Source organism: Sinocyclocheilus anshuiensis, unplaced genomic scaffold, assembly GCF_001515605.1.
Source record: "Sinocyclocheilus anshuiensis isolate Anshui unplaced genomic scaffold, SAMN03320099.WGS_v1.1 scaffold2192, whole genome shotgun sequence".
Taxonomy (NCBI): Eukaryota; Metazoa; Chordata; class Actinopteri; order Cypriniformes; family Cyprinidae; genus Sinocyclocheilus; species Sinocyclocheilus anshuiensis.
Window position 1 is genome coordinate 333,404 of NW_015542463.1, and position 7,924 is coordinate 341,327.

Below are 7,924 nucleotides of genomic sequence, written 5' to 3' on the forward strand. Positions count from 1 at the left end.
AACAATTTAACTGCAGTTTATTTCACTTGACATCTCTGGCATCCATGATGACCGGCTTCAAAGAGTGCGAGGGCATTCTTAATGTTTAAAAGGTTTAAGGTATCCTCTGAAGATAATTTCTCACAATAACTTGATAAGAGCTCATGCTTTATGGAGGGTCCATTCTGCTTCTTTCTGTCTGATCTGAACTCCTGTCACAAGTTCCTGGCATTGTTTGCATGATTTACTGGTCTAAAGGGACCATGTTAGCTCACTGCAGGCATAATTCACTGCCAAACACACAAGCCTGTTCTTCTGTCATTTACAGAAGACACTTACGTACTTATATGACCAGCTATTAACGAAGTTAATTGTTCTTAAAAATCATTAAGCATAACACATATGAAAGAAAATATGTATCTAACAACATTCAGATTGATTTTGATCATATGATGTCTCATGTTACAAGCCATTGTGTAGAGTGTTGTTCTCTAACCAACGCCAAGAACTGTTAATCTTGTAGTTGCAGAGCAACTTAAAAATAAAGTCCACATAATTCTCTAAGATTGCTTTGATCTCTCTTTAATCCTCAAGCAAGACTCTGCAAGTGGAAGTCTGCTACCCTGGGATGGCACAATAATAAAATACTGTATTTGATAAACAAAACAATAAATACAATGTGCTTTTTATTACTCAATTTTATTCCAAATCATCTTAATATTAAATCCCGCATTACTATAAAATGAAAAAACATTGAATCGGCACACATGAACTAAACAAAAAAAAAAAACCTCAGAAATTGCTAGAAAATTAGTAAATTACAAAGAAATAGCACAAGTAACACTGAATTAAACATGACATTTTAAAGTAGAAAATATTAATTTCAGTATTTTCTTGTAAAACATACTCTTTTTACAACTTCAAAAATCATTTTTATAGTTTAGAACTATAAAAACAACATAATGTAAACACACACACACATTTTTTAATTTAAAGCATTTTTAGAAGAGTGAAAAGATTTAAATAAATCTAACAAATACATTCATACATTTAAAGAAATATTTTAGCTAAAGAAATATCAAATATTTCACTTTATTTTTTATTTATTTATATAAATAACTATTTTAATTATGAGATAATATGGGTAAGCATAGGGCTCTGCAATTCCTGCAAATAAGGAATATTGGAATATTAAACATTCACTTTTTATTTGCACCATTGATCATGCTAAATAATATGTTATGTAAAATGAGTTAAAATATAAACATATCATGTTTCATTTTGCTGAAGGGGAACTTGAATGTCACTGATAGGATTATGGGACATATATTTAGTATATCAGTTACATGAAGCAACAATCATAGGATTATGCATAATAAGAATGTGTAAACCAAATCACTACAAGTGCATTATAAGCACAGCATGTGTGTAATAAGTGTAATATAAAAACTACAACAACCCCATAGGTTTATAAGACTAATATGTTCCTTTGTATTATCCAGAGATGACGGTTATAATGGATAATCCTGGCAATATTCCAGCACCATTAGACAGGCCTGTGTGGGGGAATGGTGTGTTTAAATCCTCTGGAGCATTGCACCCTCACCGACCTTAAATTAGACTGAGCGTCAATAACGAGAGGTATTCATTTAATAGTCGATGGGATGGAAAGGCCTCATCTTCTAAAGTTGTGCCGGAGTTACGCAATCACATCCGCTGCCTTTGTGGGTTAGATTATGGCACCTGTGCCGCTCATCATTTTCTTAATCGAATTTTCAATAATAATAATAACAATAAAATCTTAACATCATTAAATAAGACTTGTTTTCAGAGAAGATAAGTTCTCTAACATTAATTTTTAAATAGCATAAAACTAAGTTTATGCTTAAAAAGCAACTCTGGATATAAGTCTATCTGTAAGTATTTGTAACTAAAGACAAAGACAAAAAATTTAGAAAATTATTTTTATATTTTAACAACACAAAAAAACAAAACAATGCTACTTACAGTACTTATTAAATAAGAAAATACTGGAAAGTACTCGTTACCTTAAAAGAAGATCTCACAACATGATGAGGCATCAAGATGTATAATGAGAACTGTCATGTTGTCATGTGAAATTCAACTCCGAAAATAAGTGGTTGCAATAGAACCTCACAGGCTCAAAATCAGCAAAAGGCATTTGACAAAGATCCAAAGGCCTCTCTTATGACATGAGAAGGATTATGAAATCTTTTCACCCACAGTTAAGAGACACAACTCAATTACCCCTGACACGAGGGCAGATGGCACCATTGTCTCAACATACAAACAGACCAATCAGGGGCATGATAACAAACATACAGATCCAGTCTGTGCAATCAACCTTAACCTTCTGTTTATTATCTACATTGTGAAGAATATGAATAGGCTCCCTAACCTAATAAAAGGAGCATGTGATATGGGGGTTTTGAATTTATTAAGCACTTCATAAATTCATGCCAGTGGAGCCTTGTGTGTATTTATGAAACATGCCATAATGTATTTCATACTGACAGACATTTGATGGAATAATAATGACTGATTTATAGTCGATCTATGTATATTTATCTTTTACAGTAGCAATCTTCTCTCAACGGTAGATCAGATTATCTGTGTACTTTCTCAATACATGTTCCTGGCCTTCTTATAAATGAAAACTAATAATGAATTAGTTGTGCCTCGGATGACTAGAATTTGAGTCCCAGACTCAAGGACATTTGTTATGTCCTCAAGTCTGGGACATATAATACATATAAAACATATAATATGTTTTTTCTTATTTATTATGATTGTTTGTTATGAGAGACAGTTGTAACTGTGAGAAAAAATGAAATACATGTATTTATTTTTCTCAAACCTGCGACTTTAACTGCGACTGTGTTAAGAAAATACATTACATACATTTATACAAATATATTTATACAAAAATGTATACTTTATTTACTTATAAATACATGTTCTTTGCCTTCTTTAATAATAATAATAACAATAATAATAATAATATATTTCTTATTTATTATGTTTGTTTATTATGAGAAACAATTGTAACTGTTACTTTAATAGTTGCGACTGTATTCGGAAAATATGTTATGAAAATGTAAATATGTGCATATATGTACATATTATATACAAGAAAAAAAAAATACATATATTAATCGGTTATTTACTTATGAATACATGTTCTTGGCCTTCTTTAATAATAATAATTTAAAAAATAATTGCATATGTGTATTTAATACTCTCTCAATTGCAACTTTATGTACATATGTGTATAACGTAGCAAGAATGTGTGTGTGGATAAACAAGTATATACACACACACACACACAGATTTTTTGTTTTGTTTATACAACAAACTAGGGCTGGACAATAATTCAATATCAATATGTATCGCGATATAATTCTTTTCAATAACGGTGATATGATTTTTAAACACATTTCCGATATTTCGATATACATTACCAGTGTTTCCCATGCATTGATTTATTTGTGGCGTTTGACTTCGTTGAATAAACATTAGCACTGCACGTTTCAAAATCATAACGTGGCGCGGGTGTTTTATATGAATGTATCTGAAGGGAACCGACTGTCTTCAGAAAAGTTTCGATGACATTTTCATTTTATCTGATAAAGTATAAAAATCTTACTTTTCAAAAACTTTTGACTGGTATGTTGGAAGATATTAATAATTAATAAGGTGAGTCTGAGATGTTTATTTGACAGTGATTTCACATTTCTTGTTTGTATGAAGGCTAAATACAAATAAAAGGTGAACATTAATTTATTTGTGCTGTTTTTTTTCTCTAAAGTATTATATGGTTTTATATGAGGTGTCAAGACTTGGCAAATTAATTTTTCATAAGTTTGTATGCACAGACATCTGTTGTGGGCATTCTTGGCAGTTTTTACAAGGCTTTTTTAAATAGTGTTCATATCGATATCGGAATTATATCGTATCGACCGAAATTAAGAAATATATTCTGATATAAATTTTGGCCATATCGTCCAGCCCTACAACAAACAGTCAAAATTGTAAGATAAATTAATACATTATACATTATTTATTTATTATTATATATGTCAAAATCTGAGCCATCAAGGTTGTACTGAAACGGCATAAATAAATAGAGAAAAAGAGAGATGAATTGTTGGGGGTCATAAGGTCAGGGCAGCACCTGGCTTCTGTACACCTTGCATTGAGGAGATGGGCAGTGATTGAGTGATTTAAAGGGAGGAGGGTAGAGGAGGTGCAGTCAGGGTTCAAAATGTCTGACTGAAGGAATGGACAGCTGCAGTCAGAGCCCTGCTCGCTGTCCTGCCATTCCAGCTCCCGACCATTCCAACTATCCCTCCGCTAGCTCCCCGTAAAGGACACACTCGCTCCAAATATAGCGCAATTAATGTCACTCTATAAACCTCATCGCGTAGACCATTTCAAACAGGGCCTAAAGACAACCATGGCGACAGTGCAGCGTTTTTTCCTGATGTGTTACAAAGGCATACTTAACCTCTGCACTAATCTGCCATAAGCCAGAAATGTCAATTACGAGTGCTAGTGTTTACTCTTCTGAGCGCGATGTTTGAGAGCTAGTGGGAGAACCAGGCAACGCTGGGGATCAGGCGGATCAGGCCAGATCATATCAGAAAGCCACTTTGTTTTCATACGACACTTCGAATTGAAGTAGGTTGGTTTCTGCTATGAAAACATCATTATATATATATAAAACAAAAAAAATAACTGTTTTTCCATTTGAATATATTTTAAATGTAATTTATTCCTGTGATGGCAAAGCTGAATTTTCAGCATCATTACTCCAATCTTCAGTGTCACACAATCTTTCAGAAATCACTCTGAAGGTCAAGAAACATTTGAGTCACAAAGTGTTTGATATTACACTGAAAGTGTTGTTTAACTGGTTGCAGTGTTTGTTCAAGCAGACTGTGTGTAGGTACTATTTGGAAAGATGATGATATGGGGATATTGCCTTCGTTAAACAATAAAAGTAAAGTCTAAGCAGTGCAAATGAGCAAACAGGACCAGGAAACGACCAGGAATTTCTAATTAACATGGAAACATATGGGCAGCTTATTGCATGCGAGTCCTGTAAAAGAAACCTCACCTAAATAAATACACAGAGACGTGGCAACACTTGCAACTCTTGAAATGTGAATGGCCAGTTTTAGCATGCAGGGTATGTACTGAAAATGTATCGTATTAAATAAACACATGGCAGTTGTGACTTCAAGTGTGTTAATCATTAAATCTAGTGGCACTTATTATAGGCTCATTAACAAATTATATCCTCCCTTGGATTAATCTGAACTAACTATCAGAAGTGCTACTATCAAAATGAACCTGTCTATTTGAATATATCTATCCTGACACATCACGCCCACTGTATTCAATTTATCAAACAAAAATGTACTATTATTTGCAAATTTACATTTACTACCATTCAAAATTTTGGGATCAGTAAATTTTTTAAGCAGTTCAGCAAGGATGCATTTTATTACCAGTAAAGACATTTATAATGTTACAAAATATTTTAAATAGATGCTGTTCTTTTGAACTTTTTATTCAGCACCAACTCAGGATATTATAATGATTTTGAAAGATCATGTTGCTGCTGAAAATTCAGCTGTGCCATTACAGAAATAGATGGCATTTTAAAATATAGAAAACAGTTATTTTAAATTGTAATTGTAATATTACTGTTTTACTGTATTGTTGATTACAAATGCAGACTTCATTAGCATAAGAGACTTAAAACATTAAAAATATCTTACCGACCCCAAACTTTTAACGGAAATGTGTAGAGGTGGGTATATATTTTTGATACCATAGAAATTTCATAATTCTTGTCACCAGTGTCAGTATCACAAAAAACAAATACTAGCCTAAATAATAATAAAAAAACTAAAGACAAGTAAAGAGTCGGTGATTATATAACAATAAAAAAACTAATTACACGCAATAGGACAAAAAAACTACAGTAGAACAAATAAATACATGTTGCAAGCATTGTATAAAGTACAATGTACAAGTGTACATGTAAAGTACATGTACAAAAACTGCATATTCTTCACTGTGTAAATTAAATATATATTTCTTCTTATTAAAGTTACAAAAGTGATATAGTCAAGAGCAGTGAGAGATTTTTCTCTCTTTTGTTGTTTGATTAACATTATTGACAGACAGCAGGAATATTAGACTGCTGTCACTTTAAGAGCTGCCCAGATCCAATATATTGTTACATATGCATTGTCTCAGCCGTTTGCTTTCACTTAAGACCTAAATTACTGTGTTTACAAGGACACTTGCAAAGATGGCCATTTTGACACATACAAGTGTATGTATTTAACCATTCAAGACCTATAAAGTGGTTCAATAATCCCATGCCCTATGAGCATCGTCTTCATGCGCATATGGCGAAATGAGTTATCTTTTGCTGCTGATTGCATTTCAACAGCTTAAAATCACTTGTTTTTTAAAAGCCGCAATGCTTAAAAATGTGTGCAAACGATCGTGTTCATGACCACGTAGCACAGCAACGTAACGTGAGCGTGTAACCACGATTCAGACGATAGTCCAAAATCTCTACCGGTTGACAATTTTCTACCGGTTAATCGTGTCTACAAGTATATCGCCCACCCCTAGTAATGTATGCATTTTTGATGCTTATGTCCAGTTACTCTGTGTATTTTCTGTGCAGTTCATCTTAAATAGGTACAATCTCACATTACAAATTCTTACAAAACCAGTTTTGCTTCTTCACTGAACAAGCCGGAATAAGGTAGTGTTAAACAATCTGGCATTAGATTTCACAAATAATGGTTTGTAGTTTAGGCAAAAGGGTAAATCAGGTCACTAAGAGAGTAAAAATAAATGGTAGAACAAAAAAAGTGAGCAAATCTGAGCAACAGTAGTTCTCCTGAAACAGCTCAGTTTAATTAAGATTTTATCTCCCTGGCGGCACTCGCAAAGATTTCACAGGTATCTGTAAGACATGATTCATTTGCACAGTCATATCCTATCCAACACGAGCATCTCCTTGTGAAGGTGATTTCCAGTTATAGATCTGCAGAAGGTTATGTACCAGGCCCCTTGTGAGTTTGACCTTTCTCCCTTGACCTCCCTGTGCTCAGCTGGCAGGAGTTTATGGTGTAGTTTGGGTGGGGTTTGCTTCTGAAAACTGAGAAGTGTTTCTGGAACCTTTCCATGAGAGGTGAGCGGCACAATAGAGCTGTAACTTGACATGCCCACTTCTTATCTGAATCCGCTTACTGATAGCAATGTGCTGTACGCACGACACACTCAACAAGCCTTACATTCCTCATCCAGAGAACATTCTCAGTTTGATATGGATGACATTCTTTGGCTGCTGTCGGAGGTATTTCCAAAGGGAACTAGCACAATCACAGAGGAACAGTCTACTAATATTAGTGCTCTGTAATGTTGAGTAATAAACTTCATTTGTTTTGAATAAGACTGCAAAAAATGATTTTTTTGTCTTGTTTTTTAGTAAAATATCTAAACATTCTTAAATCAAGATACACTGAAAAGCAAAATTATGTAAAATATAAAGTTTTCTGAAAAATTAAGTGACATTATGCTTCAAACAATAACAAATATCTGCCAATGGGGTAAGACAAATAAAAAACGTGTTTTCCCTTTGCATTTAAGTTTATTTTTCTTACCGCACTTATATAAATTATATATGTGAAGTAAGTATAAACTTAATTAATTTTGGTCATTTGTTTAGAAAACCAAACTTAAGTACTTTTATTTCTCAAGTATCTTCTCATGTATCTTGCTTTAAGAATGTTTAAAGGGGTCATATGATGCGATTTCATTTTTCCTTTCTCTTTGGAGTGTTACAAGCTCTTGGTGCATAAAGAAGATCTGTAAAGTTGCAAAGACAAAA

General features: G+C 33.1%; 1 protein-coding gene across 1 annotated transcript in view; it reads right to left on the reverse strand.

The window, feature by feature from the left end:
* LOC107693808 (junctophilin-1-like) overlaps positions 1-7,924 on the reverse strand; it is a 71,898-nt gene that overhangs the window by 3,979 nt on the left and 59,995 nt on the right. The gene's annotated exons all lie outside the window — the stretch shown is intronic.